Source organism: Macaca fascicularis, chromosome 9 (assembly GCF_037993035.2).
Source record: "Macaca fascicularis isolate 582-1 chromosome 9, T2T-MFA8v1.1".
NCBI lineage: Eukaryota > Metazoa > Chordata > Mammalia > Primates > Cercopithecidae > Macaca > Macaca fascicularis.
In genome coordinates, this window is record NC_088383.1 from 48,249,819 (window position 1) to 48,265,883 (window position 16,065).

A 16,065-nucleotide genomic window follows, 5' to 3' on the forward strand; every position below is an offset into this window, starting at 1 on the left:
TTTGCCAATTCCACAAGAACTGTCTTAGCGAAAGGCTTCTTGAGGGGAAAGCTGTAACTCTGTGAGATGATTTCACAGAACACAAAGAAGTTTCTCTGAAAGCTTCTTTCTCTTTGTTATGGGAGGATATTTCCTTTGGCCGTATAGTCTTCAATGGGATCCGAATTATCTGTTCTCAGAGTCCACAGAAATAAGGCTAGCAAAGAGATCCACGAAATACAGAGGTAACACTGTGAGATGAATTAACAAAACACTAAGCAGTTTCTCAGAAACTTCTTTCCAGATTTCGTCTGTAGATAATTCCTTTTTGAACATAGCCCTCTATGGGCTTCCAAATATCACTTTGCCAATTCCACAAGAACTGTCTTAGCGAAAGGCTTCTTGAGGGGAAAGCTGTAATTCTGTGAGATGATTTCACAGAACACAAAGAAGTTTCTCAGAAAGCTTCTTTCTCTTTGTTATGGGAGGATATTTCCTTTGGCCCAATAGTCTTCAAAGGGATCCGAAATATCTGTACTCAGATTCCACAGAAATAAGGCTAGCAAAGAGATCCAAGAAATACACATGTAACTCTGTGAGATGAATTAACAGAACACTAAGGAGTTTCTCAGAAAGCTTCTTTCCAGATTTCATCTGAGGATATTTCCTTTTTCACCATAGCTCTCTAAGGGCTTCCAAATAACACTTTGCCAATTCCACAAGAACTGTCTTAGCGAAAGGCTTCTTGAGGGGAAAGCTGTAACTCTGTGAGATGATTTCACAGAACACAAAGAAGTTTGTCAGAAAGCTTCTTTCTCTTTGTTATGGGAGGATATTTCCTTTGGCCCTATAGTCTTCAAAGGGATCCGAAATATCTGTTCTCCGATTCCACAGAAATAAGGCTAGCAAAGAGATCCACGATATACACATGTAAATCTGTGAGATGAATTAACAGAACACTAAGCAGTTTCTCAGAAAGCTTCTTTCCAGATTTCATCTGAGGATATTTCCTTTTTCACCATAGCCCTCTATGGGCTTCCAAATATCACTTTGCCAATTCCACAAGAACTGTCTTAGCGAAAGGCTTCTAGAGGGGAAAGCTGTAACTCTGTGAGATGATTTCTCAGAACACAAAGAAGTTTCTCAGAAAGCTTCTTTCTCTTTGTTATCGGAGGATATTTCCTTTGGCCCTATAGTCTTCCAAGGGATCCGAAATATCTGTACTCAGATACCACAGAAATAAGGCTAGCAAAGAGATCCACGCAATACACATGTAACTCTGTGAGATGAATTAATAGAACAGTAAGCAGTTTCTCAGAAAGCTTCTTTCCAGATTTCATCTGAGGAAATTTCCTTTTTCACCGTAGCCCTCTATGGGCTTCCAAATATCACTTTGCCAATTCCACAAGAACTGTCTTACGAAAGGCTTCTTGAGGGGAAAGCTGTAACTCTGTGAGATGATTTCACAGAACACAAAGAAGTTTCTCTGAAAGCTTCTTTCTCTTTGTTATGGGAGGATATTTCCTTTGGCCCTATAGTCTTCAATGGGATCCGAATTATCTGTTCTCAGAGTCCACAGAAATAAGGCTAGCAAAGAGATCCACGAAATACAGAGGTAACACTGTGAGATGAATTTACAAAACACTAAGCAGTTTCTCAGAAACTTCTTTCCAGATTTCGTCTGAGGATATTTCCTTTTTGAACATAGCCCTCTATGGGCTTCCAAATATCACTTTGCCAATTCCACAAGAACTGTCTTAGCGAAAGGCTTCTTGAGGGGAAAGCTGTAATTCTGTGAGATGATTTCACAGAACACAAAGAAGTTTCTCAGAAAGCTTCTTTCTCTTTGTTATGGGAGGATATTTCCTTTGGCCCTATAGTCTTCAAAGGGATCCGAAATATCTGTTCTCAGATTCCACAGAAATAAGGCTAGCAAAGAGATCCACGAGATACACATGTAACTCTGTGAGATGAATTAACAGAACACTAAGCAGTTTCTCAGAAAGCTTCTTTCCAGATTTCATCTGAGGATATTTCCTTTTTCACCATAGCCCTCTATGGACTACCAAATATCATTTTGCCAATTCCACAAGACCTGTCTTAGCGAAAGGCTTCTTGAGGGGAAAGCTGTAACTCTGTGAGATGATTTCACAGAACACAAAGAAGTTTCTCAGAAAGCTTCTTTCTCTTTGTTATCGGAGGATATTTCCTATGGCCCTATAGTCTTCAAAAACATCCGAAATATCTGTTCTCAGAGTCCACAGAAATAAGGCTATCAAGAGATCCACGAAATAGAGAGGTAACTCTGTGAGATGAATTAACAGAACACTAAGCAGTTTCTCAGAAAGATTCTTTCCAGATTTCATCTGAGGATATTTACTTTTTCACCATAGCCCTATATGGGCTTCCAAATATCACTTAGCCAATTCCACAAGAACTGTCTTAGAGAAAGGCTTCTTGAGGGGAAAGCTGTAACTCTGTGAGATGATTTCACAGAACACAAAGAAGTTTCTCAGAAAGCTTATTTCCCTTTGTTATCGGAGGATATTTCCTTTGGCCCCATAGTCTTCAAAGGGATCCGAATTATCTGTTCTCAGATTCCACAGAAATAAGGCTAGCAAAGAGATCCACGAAATACAGAGGTAACTCTGTGAGATGAATTAACAGAACACTAAGCAGTTTCTCAGAAAGCTTCTTTCCAGATTTCATCTGAGGATATTTCCTTTTTCACCATAGCCCTCTATGGGCTTCCAAATATGACTTTGCCAATTCCACAATAACTGTCTTAGCGAAAGGCTTCTTGACGGGAAAGCTGTAACTCTGTGAGATGATTTCACAGAACACAAAGAAGTTTCTCAGAAAGCTTATTTCTCTTTGTTATCGTAGGATATTTCCTTTGGCCCTATAGTCTTCAAAGGGATCCGAAATATCTGTTCTCAGAGTCCACAGAAATAAGGCTAGCAAAGAGATCCACGAAATACAGAGGTAACTCTGTGAGATGAATTAACAGAACACTAAGCAGTTTCTCAGAAAGCTTCTTTCCAGATTTCATCTGAGGATATTTCCTTCTTCACCATAGCCCTCTATGGGCTTCCAAATATGACTTTGCCAATTCCACAAGAACTGTCTTAGCGAAAGGCTTCTTGAGGGGAAAGCTGTAACTCTGTGAGATGATTTCACAGAACACAAAGAAGTTTGTCAGAAAGCTTCTTTCTCTTTGTTATGGGAGGATATTTCCTTTGGCCCTATAGTCTTCAAAGGGATCCGAAATATCTGTTCTCAGATTCCACAGAAATAAGGCTAGCAAACAGATCCACGATATACACATGTAAATCTGTGAGATGAATTAACAGAACACTAAGCAGTTTCTCAGAAAGCTTCTTTCCAGATATCATCTGAGGATATTTCCTTTTTCACCATAGCCCTCTATAGGCTTTAAAAATATCACTTTGCCAATTCCACAAGAACTGTCTTAGCGAAAGGCTTCTTGAGGGGAAAGCTGTAACTCTGTGAGATGATTTCACAGAACACAAAGAAGTTTCTCAGAAAGCTTCTTTCTCTTTGTTATGGGAGGATATTTCCTTTGGCCCTATAGTCTTCAAAGGGATCCGAAATATCTGTTCTCAGATTCCACAGAAATAAGGCTAGCAAAGAGATCCACGAAATACACATGTAACTCTGTGAGATGAATTAACAGAACACTAAGCAGTTTCTCAGAAAGCTTCTTTCCAGATTTCATCTGAGGATATTTCCTTTTCACCATAGCCCTCTATGGACTTCCAAATATCATTTTGCCAATTCCACAAGACCTGTCTTAGCGAAAGGCTTCTTGAGGGGAAAGCTGTAACTCTGTGAGATGATTTCACAGAACACAAAGACGTTTCTCAGAAAGCTTCTTTCTCTTTGTTATCGGAGGATATTTCCTATGACCCTATAGTCTTCAAAAACATCCGAAATATCTGTTCTCAGAGTCCACAGAAATAAGGCTAGCAAAGAGATCCACGAAATACAGAGGTAACTCTGTGAGATGAATTAAGAGAACACTAAGCAGTTTCTCAGAAAGCTTCTTTCCAGATTTCATCTGAGGATATTTCCTTTTTCACCATAGCCCTCTATGGGCTTCCAAATATGACTTTGCCAATTCCACAAGAACTGTCTTAGCGAAAGGCTTCTTGAGGGGAAAGCTGTAACTCTGTGAGATGATTTCACAGAACACAAAGAAGTTTCTCAGAAAGCTTCTTTCTCTTTGTTATGGGAGGATATTTCCTTTGGCCGTATAGTCTTCAATGGGATTCCAAATATCTGTTCTCAGATTCCACAGAAATAAGACCAGCAGAGAGATCCACGAAATACAGATGTAACTCTGTGAGATGAATTAACAGAACACTAAGCAGTTTCTCAGAAAGCTTCTTTCCAGATTTCATCTGTGGATATTTCCTTTTTCACCATACCCCTCAATGGGCTTCCAAATATCACTTTGCCAATTCCACAAGAACTGTCTTAGCGAAAGGCTTCTTGAGGGGAAAGCTGTAACTCTGTGAGATGATTTCACAGAACACCAAGAAGTTTGTCAGAAAGCTTCTTTCTCTTTGTTATGGGAGGATATTTCCTTTTTCCCTATAGTCTTCAAAGGGATCCGAAATATCTGTTCTCAGATTCCACAGAAATAAGGCTAGCAAAGAGATCCACGAAATACACATGTAAATCCGTGAGATGAATTAACAGAACACTAAGCAGTTTCTCAGAAAGCTTCTTTCCAGATTTCATCTGAGGATATTTCCTTCTTCACCATAGCCCTCTATGGGCTTCCAAATATCACTTTGTCAATTCCACAAGAACTATCTTCGCGAAAGGCTTCTTGAGGGGAAAGCTGTAACTCTGTGAGATGATTTCACAGAACACAAAGAAGTTTCTCAGAAAGCTTCTTTCTCTTTGTTATGGGAGGATATTTCCTTTGGCCGTATAGCCTTCAATGGGATCCGAAATATCTGTTCTCAGATTCCACAGAAATAAGACTAGCAAAGAAATCCACGAAATACACATGTAACTCTGTGAGATGAATTAACAGAACACTAAGCAGTTTCTCAGAAAGCTTCTTTCCAGATTTCATCTGAGGAAATTTCCTTTTTCACCATATACCTCAATGGGCTTCCAAATATCACTTTGCCAATTCCACAAGAACTGTCTTAGCGAAAGGCTTCTTGAGGGGAAAGTTGTTACTCTGTGTGATGATTTCATAGAACACAACGAAGTTTGTCAGAAACTTCTTTCTCTATGTTATCGGAAGATATTGCCTTTGGCCCTATAGTCTTCAATGGGATCCGAAATATCTGTTCTCAGATTCCACAGAAATAAGGCTAGCAAAGAGATCCACGAAATACAGATGTAACTCTGTCAGATGAATTAACAGAACACTAAGCAGTTTCTCAGAAAGCTTCTTTCCAATATTCATCTGAGGATATTTCCTTTTTCACCATAGCCAGCTATGGGCTTCCAAATATCACTTTGCCAATTCCACAAGAACTGTCTTAGCGAAAGGCTTCTTGAGGAGAAAGCTGTAACTCTGAGAGATGATTTCACAGAACACAGAGAAGTTTGTCAGAAAGCTTCTTTCTCTTTGTTATGGGAGGATATTTCCTTTGGCCCTATAGTCTTCAAAGGGATCCGAAATATCTGTTCTCAGCTTCCACAGAAATAAGGCTTGCAAAGAGATCCACGAAATACACATGTAACTCTGTGAGATGAATTAACAGAACACTAAGCAGTTTCTCAGAAAGCTTCTTTCCAGATTTCATCTGAGGATATTTCCTTTTTCACCATAGTCCTCTAAGGGCTTCCAAATAACACTTTGCCAATTCCACAAGAACTGTCTTAGCGAAAGGCTTCTTGAGGGGAAAGCTGTAACTCTGTGAGATGATTTCACAGAACACAAGGAAGTTTCTCAAAAAGCTTCTTTCTCTTTGTTATCGGAGGATATTTTCTTTGGTCCATAGTCTTCAAAGGGATCCGAAATATCTGTTCTCAGATTCCACAGAAATAAGGCTAGCAAAGAGATCCACGAAATACACATGTAACTCTGTGAAATGAATTAATAGAATACTAAGCAGTTTCTCAGAAAGCTTCTTTCCAGATTTCATCTGAGGATATTTCCTTTTTCACCATAGCCAGCTATGGGCTTCCAAATATCACTTTGCCAATTCCACAAGAAGTGTCTTAGCAAAAGACTTCTTGAGGGGAAAGCTGAAACTCAGAAAGATGATTTCACAGAACTCAAAAAAGTTTCTCGGAAAGCTTCTTTCTCTTTGTTTTGGGAGGATATTTCCTTTGGCCCTATACTCTTCAAAGGGATCCGAAATATCTGTACTCAGATTCCACAGAAATAAGGCTAGCAAGGAGATCCACGAAATACACATGTAACTCTGTGAGATGAATTAACAGAACACTAAGCAGTTTCTCAGAAAGCTTCTTTCCAGATTTCATCTGAGGATATTTCCTTTTTCACCATAGCCCTCTAAGGGCTTCCAAATAACACTTTGCCAATACCACAAGAACTGTCTTAGCGAAAGGCTTCTTGAGGGGAAATCTGTAACTCTGTGAGATGATAACACAGAACACAAAGAAGTTTCTCAGAAAGCTTATTTCCCTTTGTTATCGGAGGATATTTCCTTTGGCCCCATAGTCTTCAAAGGGATCCGAATTATCTGTTCTCAGAGACCACAGAAATAAGGCTAGCAAAGAGATCCACGAAATACAGAGGTAACTCTGTGAGATGAATTAACAGAACACTAAGCAGTTTCTCAGAAAGCTTCTTTCCAGATTTAATCTGAGGATATTTCCTTTCTCACCATAGCCCTCTATGGGTTTCCAAATATGACTTTGCCAATTCCACAATAACTGTCTTAGCGAAAGGCTTCTTGACGGGAAAGCTGTAACTCTGTGAGATGATTTCACAGAACACAAAGAAGTTTCTCAGAAAGCTTATTTCTCTTTGTTATCGGAGGATATTTCCTTTGGCCCTATAGTCTTCAAAGGGATCCGAAATATCTGTTCTCAGAGTCCACAGAAATAAGGCTAGCAAAGAGATCCACGAAATACAGAGGTAACTCTGTGAGATGAATTAACAGAACACTAAGCAGTTTCTCAGAAAGCTTCTTTCCAGATTTCATCTGAGGATATTTCCTTCTTCACCATAGCCCTCTATGGGCTTCCAAATATGACTTTGCCAATTCCACAAGAACTGTCTTAGCGAAAGGCTTCTTGAGGGGAAAGCTGTAACTCTGTGAGATGATTTCACAGAACACAAAGAAGTTTGTCAGAAAGCTTCTTTCTCTTTGTTATGGGAGGATATTTCCTTTGGCCCTATAGTCTTCAAAGGGATCCGAAATATCTGTTCTCAGATTCCACAGAAATAAGGCTAGCAAAGAGATCCACGATATACACATGTAAATCTGTGAGATGAATTAACAGAACACTAAGCAGTTTCTCAGAAAGCTTCTTTCCAGATTTCATCTGAGGATATTTCCTTTTTCACCATAGCCCTGTATGGTCTTTAAAAATATCACTTTGCCAATTCCACAAGAACTGTCTTCGCGAAAGGCTTCTTGAGGGGAAAGCTGTAACTCTGTGAGATGATTTCACAGAACACAAAGAAGTTTGTCAGAAAGCTTCTTTCTCTTTGTTATGGGAGGATATTTCCTTTGGCCCTATAGTCTTCAAAGGGATCCGAAATATCTGTTCTCCGATTCCACAGAAATAAGGCTACCAAAGAGATCCACGAAATACAGAGGTAACTCTGTGAGATGAATTAACAGAACACTAAGCAGTTTCTCAGAAAGCTTCTTTCCAGATTTCATCTGAGGATATTTCCTTTTTCACCATAGCCCTCTATGGGCTTCCAAATATCACTTTGCCAATTCCACAAGAACTGTCTTAGCGAAAAGCTTCTAGAGGGGAAAGCTGTAACTCTGTGAGATGATTTCTCAGAACACAAAGAAGTTTCTCAGAAAGCTTCTTTCTCTTTGTTATCGGAGGATATTTCCTTTGGCCCTATAGTCTTCCAAGGGATCCGAAATATCTGTACTCAGATACCACAGAAATAAGGCTAGCAAAGAGATCCACGAAATGCACATGTAACTCTGTGAGATGAATTAATAGAACAGTAAGCAGTTTCTCAGAAAGCTTCTTTCCAGATTTCATCTGAGGAAATTTCCTTTTTCACCGTAGCCCTCTATGGGCTTCCAAATATCACTTTGCCAATTCCACAAGACCTGTCTTAGCGAAAGGCTTCTTGAGGGCAAAGCTGTAACTCTGTGAGATGATTTCACAGAACACAAAGAAGTTTCTCAGAAAGCTTCCTTCTCTTTGTTATCGGAGGATATTTCCTATGGCCCTATAGTCTTCAAAAACATCCGAAATATCTGTTCTCAGAGTCCACAGAAATAAGGCTATCAAGAGATCCACGAAATAGAGAGGTAACTCTGTGAGATGAATTAACAGAACACTAAGCAGTTTCTCAGAAAGCTTCTTTCCAGATTTCATCTGAGGATATTTCCTTTTTCACCATAGCCCTGTATGGTCTTTAAAAATATCACTTTGCCAATTCCACAAGAACTGTCTTCGTGAAAGGCTTCTTGAGGGGAAAGCTGTAACTCTGTGAGATGATTTCACAGAACACAAAGAAGTTTGTCAGAAAGCTTCTTTCTCTTTGTTATGGGAGGATATTTCCTTTGGCCCTATAGTCTTCAAAGGGATCCGAAATATCTGTTCTCCGATTCCACAGAAATAAGGCTACCAAAGAGATCCACGAAATACAGAGGTAACTCTGTGAGATGAATTAACAGAACACTAAGCAGTTTCTCAGAAAGCTTCTTTCCAGATTTCATCTGAGGATATTTCCTTTTTCACCATAGCCCTCTATGGGCTTCCAAATATCACTTTGCCAATTCCACAAGAACTGTCTTAGCGAAAAGCTTCTAGAGGGGAAAGCTGTAACTCTGTGAGATGATTTCTCAGAACACAAAGAAGTTTCTCAGAAAGCTTCTTTCTCTTTGTTATCGGAGGATATTTCCTTTGGCCCTATAGTCTTCCAAGGGATCCGAAATATCTGTACTCAGATACCACAGAAATAAGGCTAGCAAAGAGATCCACGAAATACACATGTAACTCTGTGAGATGAATTAATAGAACAGTAAGCAGTTTCTCAGAAAGCTTCTTTCCAGATTTCATCTGAGGAAATTTCCTTTTTCACCGTAGCCCTCTATGGGCTTCCAAATATCACTTTGCCAATTCCACAAGAACTGTCTTAGCGAAAGGCTTCTTGAGGGGAAAGCTGTAACTCTGTGAGATGATTTCACAGAACACAAAGAAGTTTCTCTGAAAGCTTATTTCTCTTTGTTATCGGAGGATATTTCCTTTGGCCCTATAGTCTTCAAAGGGATCCGAAATATCTGTTCTCAGAGTCCACAGAAATAAGGCTAGCAAAGAGATCCACGAAATACAGAGGTAACTCTGTGAGATGAATTAACAAAACACTAAGCAGTTTCTCAGAAACTTCTTTCCAGATTTCGTCTGAGGATATTTCCTTTTTCAACATAGCCCTCTATGGGCTTCCAAATATGACTTTGCCAATTCCACAAGAACTGTCTTAGCTAAAGGCTTCTTGAGGGGAAAGCTGTAACTCTGTTAGATGATTTCAGAGAACACAAAGAAGTTTCTCAGAAAGCTTCTTTCTCTTTGTTATGGGAGGATATTTCCTTTGGCCCTATTGTCTTCAAAGGGATCCTAAATATCTGTTCTCAGATTCCACAGAAATAAGGCTAGCAAAGAGATCCACGAAATACACATGTAACTCTGTGAGATGAATTAACAGAACACTAAGCAGTTTCTCAGAAAGCTTCTTTCCAGATTTCATCTGAGGATATTTCCTTTTTCACCATAGCCCTCTATGGACTTCCAAATATCATTTTGCCAATTCCACAAGACCTGTCTTAGCGAAAGGCTTCTTGAGGGCAAAGCTGTAACTCTGTGAGATGATTTCACAGAACACAAAGAAGTTTCTCAGAAAGCTTCTTTCTCTTTGTTATCGGAGGATATTTCCTATGGCCCTATAGTCTTCAAAAACATCCGAAATATCTGTTCTCAGAGTCCATAGAAATAAGGCTATCAAGAGATCCACGAAATAGAGAGGTAACTCTGTGAGATGAATTAACAGAACACTAAGCAGTTTCTCAGAAAGCTTCTTTCCAGATTTCATCTGAGGATATTTACTTTTTCACCATAGCCCTATATGGGCTTCCAAATATCACTTAGCCAATTCCACAAGAACTGTCGTAGCGAAAGGTTTCTTGAGGGGAAAGCTGTAACTCTGTGAGATGATTTCACATTACACAAAGAAGTTTCTCAGAAAGCTTCTTTCTCTTTGTTATCGGAGGATATTTCCTTTGGCCCCATAGTCTTCAAAGGGATCCGAATTATCTGTTCTCAGAGTCCACAGAAATAAGGCTAGCAAAGAGATCCACGAAATACAGAGGTAACTCTGTGAGATGAATTAACAGAACACTAAGCAGTTTCTCAGAAAGCTTCTTTCCAGATTTCATCTGAGGATATTTCCTTTTTCACCATAGCCCTCTATGGGCTTCCAAATATGACTTTGCCAATTCCACAATAACTGTCTTAGCGAAAGGCTTCTTGACGGGAAAGCTGTAACTCTGTGAGATGATTTTACAGAACACAAAGAAGTTTCTCAGAAAGCTTATTTCTCTTTGTTATCGGAGGATATTTCCTTTGGCCCTATAGTCTTCAAAGGGATCTGAAATATCTGTTCTCAGAGTCCACAGAAATAAGGCTAGCAAAGAGATCCACGAAATACAGAGGTAACTCTGTGAGATGAATTAACAGAACACTAAGCAGTTTCTCAGAAAGCTTCTTTCCAGATTTCATCTGAGGATATTTCCTTTTTCACCATAGCCCTCTATGGGCTTCCAAATATGACTTTGCCAATTCCACCAGAACTGTCTTAGCGAAAGGCTTCTTGAGGGGAAAGCTGTAACTCTGTGAGATGATTTCACAGAACACAAAGAAGTTTCTCAGAAAGCTTCTTTCTCTTTGTTATGGGAGGATATTTCCTTTGGCCGTATAGTCTTCAATGGGATTCCAAATATCTGTTCTCAGATTCCACAGAAATAAGACCAGCAGAGACATCCACGAAATACAGATGTAACTCTGTGAGATGAATTAACAGAACACTAAGCAGTTTCTCAGAAAGCTTCTTTCCAGATTTCATCTGTGGATATTTCCTTTTTCACCATACCCCTCAATGGGCTTCCAAATATCACTTTACCAATTCCACAAGAACTGTCTTAGCGAAAGGCTTCTTGAGGGGAAAGCTGTAACTCTGTGAGATGATTTCACAGAACACAAAGAAGTTTGTCAGAAAGCTTCTTTCTCTTTGTTATGGGAGGATATTTCCTTTGGCCCTATAGTCTTCAAAGGGATCCGAAATATCTGTTCTCAGATTCCACAGAAATAAGGCTAGCAAAGAGATCCACGAAATACACATGTAAATCTGTGAGATGAATTAACAGAACACTAAGCAGTTTCTCAGAAAGCTTCTTTCCAGATTTCATTTGAGGATATTTCCTTTTTCACCATAGCCCTCTATGGGCTTCCAAATATGACTTTGCCAATTCCACAATAACTGTCTTAGCGAAAGGCTTCTTGACGGGAAAGCTGTAACTCTGTGAGATGATTTCACAGAACACAAAGAAGTTTCTCAGAAAGCTTATTTCTCTTTGTTATCGGAGGATATTTCCTTTGGCCCTATAGTCTTCAAAGGGATCCGAAATATCTGTTCTCAGAGTCCACAGAAATAAGGCTAGCAAAGAGATCCACGAAATACAGAGGTAACTCTGTGACATGAATTAACAGAACACTAAGCAGTTTCTCAGAAAGCTTCTTTCCAGATTTCATCTGAGGATATTTCCTTTTTCACCATAGCCCTCTAAGGGCTTCCAAATATGACTTTGCCAATTCCACAAGAACTGTCTTAGCGAAAGGCTTCTTGAGGGGAAAGCTGTAACTCTGTGAGATGATTTCACAGAACACAAAGAAGTTTCTCAGAAAGCTTCTTTCTCTTTGTTATCGGAGGATATTTCCTTTGGCCCTATAGTCTTCAAAGGGATCCGAAATATCTGTTCTCAGATTCCACAGAAATAAGACCAGCAGAGAGATCCACGAAATACAGATGTAACTCTGTGACATGAATTAACAGAACACTAAGCAGTTTCTCAGAAAGCTTCTTTACAGATTTCATCTGAGGAAATTTCCTTTTTCACCATATCCCTCAAAGGGCTTCCAAATATCACTTTGCCAATTCCACAAGAACTGTCTTAGCGAACGGCTTCTTGAGGGGAAAGCTGTAACTCTGTGAGATGATTTCACAGAACACAAAGAAGTTTCTCAGAAAGCTTCTTTCTCTTTGTTATGGGAGGATAGTTCCTTTGGCCGTATAGTCTTCAATGGGATCCGAAATATCTGTTCTCAGATTCCACAGAAATAAGACTAGCAAAAACATCCACGAAATACACATGTAACCCTGTGAGATGAATTAACAGAACACTAAGCAGTTTCTCAGAAAGCTTCTTTCCAGATTTCATCTGAGGATATTTCCTTATTCACCATAGTCCTCTAAGGGCTTCCCAATAACACTTTGCCAATTCCACAAGAACTGTCTTAGCGAAAGGCTTCTTGAGGGGAAAGCTGTAACTCTGTGAGATGATTTCAGAGAACACAAAGAAGTTTCTCAGATAGCTTCTTTCTCTTTGTTATCGGAGGATATTACCTTTGGTCCTATAGTCTTCAATGGGATCCGAAATATCTGTTCTCAGATTCCACAGAAATAAGGCTAGCAAAGAGATCAACGAAATACACATGTAATTTGTGAAATGAATTAACAGAACACTAAGCAGTTTCTCAGAAAGCTTCTTTCCAATATTCATCTGAGGATGTTTCCTTTTTCACCATAGCCCTCTATGGGCTTCCAAATATCACTTTGCCAGTTCCACAAGAACTGTCTTTGCGAAAGGCTTCTTGAGGGGAAAGCTGTAAGTTTGTGAGATGGTTTAACAGACACAAAGAAGTTTCTCAGACAGCTTCTTTCTCTTTGTTATCGGAGGATATTTCCTTTGGCCCTATAGTCTTCAAAGGGATCCGAAATATCTGTTCTCAGATTCCACCGAAATAAGACCAGCAGAGAGATCCACGAAATACAGATGTAACTCTGTGAGATGAAGTAACAGAACACTAAGCAGTTTCTCAGAAAGCTTCTTTACAGATTTCATCTGAGGAAATTTCCTTTTTCACCATATCCCTCAAAGGGCTTCCAAATATCACTTAGCCAATTCCACAAGAACTGTCTTAGCGAAAGGCTTCTTGAGGGGAAAGCTGTAACTCTGTGAGATGATTTCACAGAACAGAAAGAAGTTTCTTAGAAAGCTCCTTTCTCTTTGTTTTGGCAGGATATTTCCTTTGGCCCAATAGTCTTCAAAGGGACCCGAAATATCTGTACTCAGATTCCACAGAAATAAGGCTAGCAAAGAGATCCACGAAATACACATGTAACTCTGTGAGATGAATTAACAGAACAATAAGCAGTTTCTCAGAAAGCTTCTTTCCAGATTTCATCTGAAGATATTTCCTTTTTCACCATAGCTCTCTAAGGGCTTCCAAATAACACTTTGCCAATTCCACAAGAACTGTCTTAGCGAAAGGCTTCTTGAGGGGAAAGCTGTAACTCTGTGAGATGATTTCGCAGAACACAAAGAGTTTGTCAGAAAGCTTCTTTCTCTTTGTTATGGGAGGATATTTCCTTTGGCCCTATAGTCTTCAAAGGGATCCGAAATATCTGTTCTCCGATTCCACAGAAATAAGGCTACCAAAGAGATCCACGAAATACAGAGGTAACTCTGTGAGATGAATTAACAGAACACTAAGCAGTTTCTCAGAAAGCTTCTCTCCAGATTTCATCTGAGGATATTTCCTCTTTCACCATAGCCCTCTATGGGCTTCCAAATATCACTTTGCCAATTCCACAAGAACTGTCTTAGCGAAAGGCTTCTAGAGGGGAAAGCTGTAACTCTGTGAGATGATTTCTCAGAACACAAAGAAGTTTCTCAGAAAGCTTCTTTCTCTTTGTTATCGGAGGATATTTCCTTTGGCCCTATAGTCTTCCAAGGGATCCGAAATATCTGTACTCAGATACCACAGAAATAAGGCTAGCAAAGAGATCCACGAAATACACATGTAACTCTGTGAGATGAATAAATAGAACAGTAAGCAGTTTCTCAGAAAGCTTCTTTCCAGATTTCATCTGAGGATATTTCCTTTTTCACCATAGCCCTCTACGGGCTTCCAAATAACACTTTGCCAATTCCACAAGAACTGTCTTAGCGAAAGGCTTCTTGAGGGGAAAGCTGTAACTCTGTGAGATGATTTCACAGAACACAAAGAAGTTTCACAGAAAGCTTCTTTCTCTTTGTTATGGGAGGATATTTCCCTTGGCCCTATAGTCTTCAAAGGGATCCGAAATATCTGTTCTCAGATTCCACAGTAATAAGGCTAGCAAAGAGATCCACGATATACACATGTAACTCTGTGAGATGAATTAACAGAACACTATGCCGTTTCTCAGAAAGATTCTTTCCAGATTTCATCTGAGGTTATTTCCTTTTTCACCATAGCCCTCTATGGACTTCCAAATATCATTTTGCCAATTCCATAAGAACTGTCTTAGCGAAAGGCTTCTTGAGGGGAAAGCTGTAACTCTGTGAGATGATTTCACAGAACACAAAGAAGTTTCTCAGAAAGCTTCTTTCTCTTTGTTATCGGAGGATATTTCCTTCGGCCCTATAGTCTTCAAAGGTATCCGAAATATCTGTTCTCAGAGTCCACAGAAATAAGGCTAGCAAAGAGATCCACGAAACAGAGAGGTAACGCTGTGAGATGAATTAACAGAACACTAAGCAGTTTCTCAGAAAGCTTCTTTCCAGATTTCATCTGAGGATATTTCTTTTTTCACCATAGCCCTCTGGGGGCTTCCAAATAACACTTTGCCAATTCCACAAGAACTGTCTTAGCGAAAGGCTTCTTGAGGGGAAAGCTGTAACTCTGTGAGATGATTTCACAGAACACAAAGAAGTTTCTCAGAAAGCTTCTTTCTCTTTGTTATGGGAGGATATTTCCTTTGGCCCTATAGTCTTCAAAGGGATCCGAAATATCTGTTCTCAGATTCCACAGAAATAAGGCTAGCAAAGAGATCCACGAAATACACATGTAACTCTGTGAGATGAATTAACAGAACACTAAGCGGTTTCTCAGAAAGATTCTTTCCAGATTTCATCTGTGGATATTGCCTTTTTCAACAAAGCCCTCTATGGACTTCCAAATTTCACTTTGCCAATTCCACAAGAACTGTCTTAGCGAAAGGCTTCTTGAGGGGAAAGCTGTAACTCTGTGAGATGATTTCACAGAACACAAAGAAGTTTCTCAGAAAGCTTCTTTCTCTTTGTTATCGGAGGATATTTCCTATAGCCCTATAGTCTTCGAAAACATCCGAAATATCTGTTCTCAGAGTCCACAGAAATAAGGCTATCAAGAGATCCACGAAATAGAGAGGTAACTCTGTGAGATGAATTAACAGAACACTAAGCAGTTTCTCAGAAAGCTTCTTTCCAGATTTCATCTGAGGATATTTCCTTTTTCACCACAGCCCTCTATGGGCTTCCAAATATCACTTTGCCAATTCCACAAGAACTGTCTTACCGAAAGGCTTCTTGAGGGGATAGCTGTAACTCTGTGAGAGGATTTCAGAGAACACAAAGAAGTTTCTCAGAAAGCTTCTTCCTCTTTGTTTTGGCAGGATATTTCCTTTGGCCCTATAGTCTTCAAAGGTATCCGAAATATCTGTTCTCAGATTCCACAGAAATAAGGCAAGCAATGAGATCCTCGAAATACACATGTAACTCTGTGAGATGAATTAACAGAACACTAAGCAGTTTCTCAGAAAGATTCTTTCCAGATTTCATCTGTGGA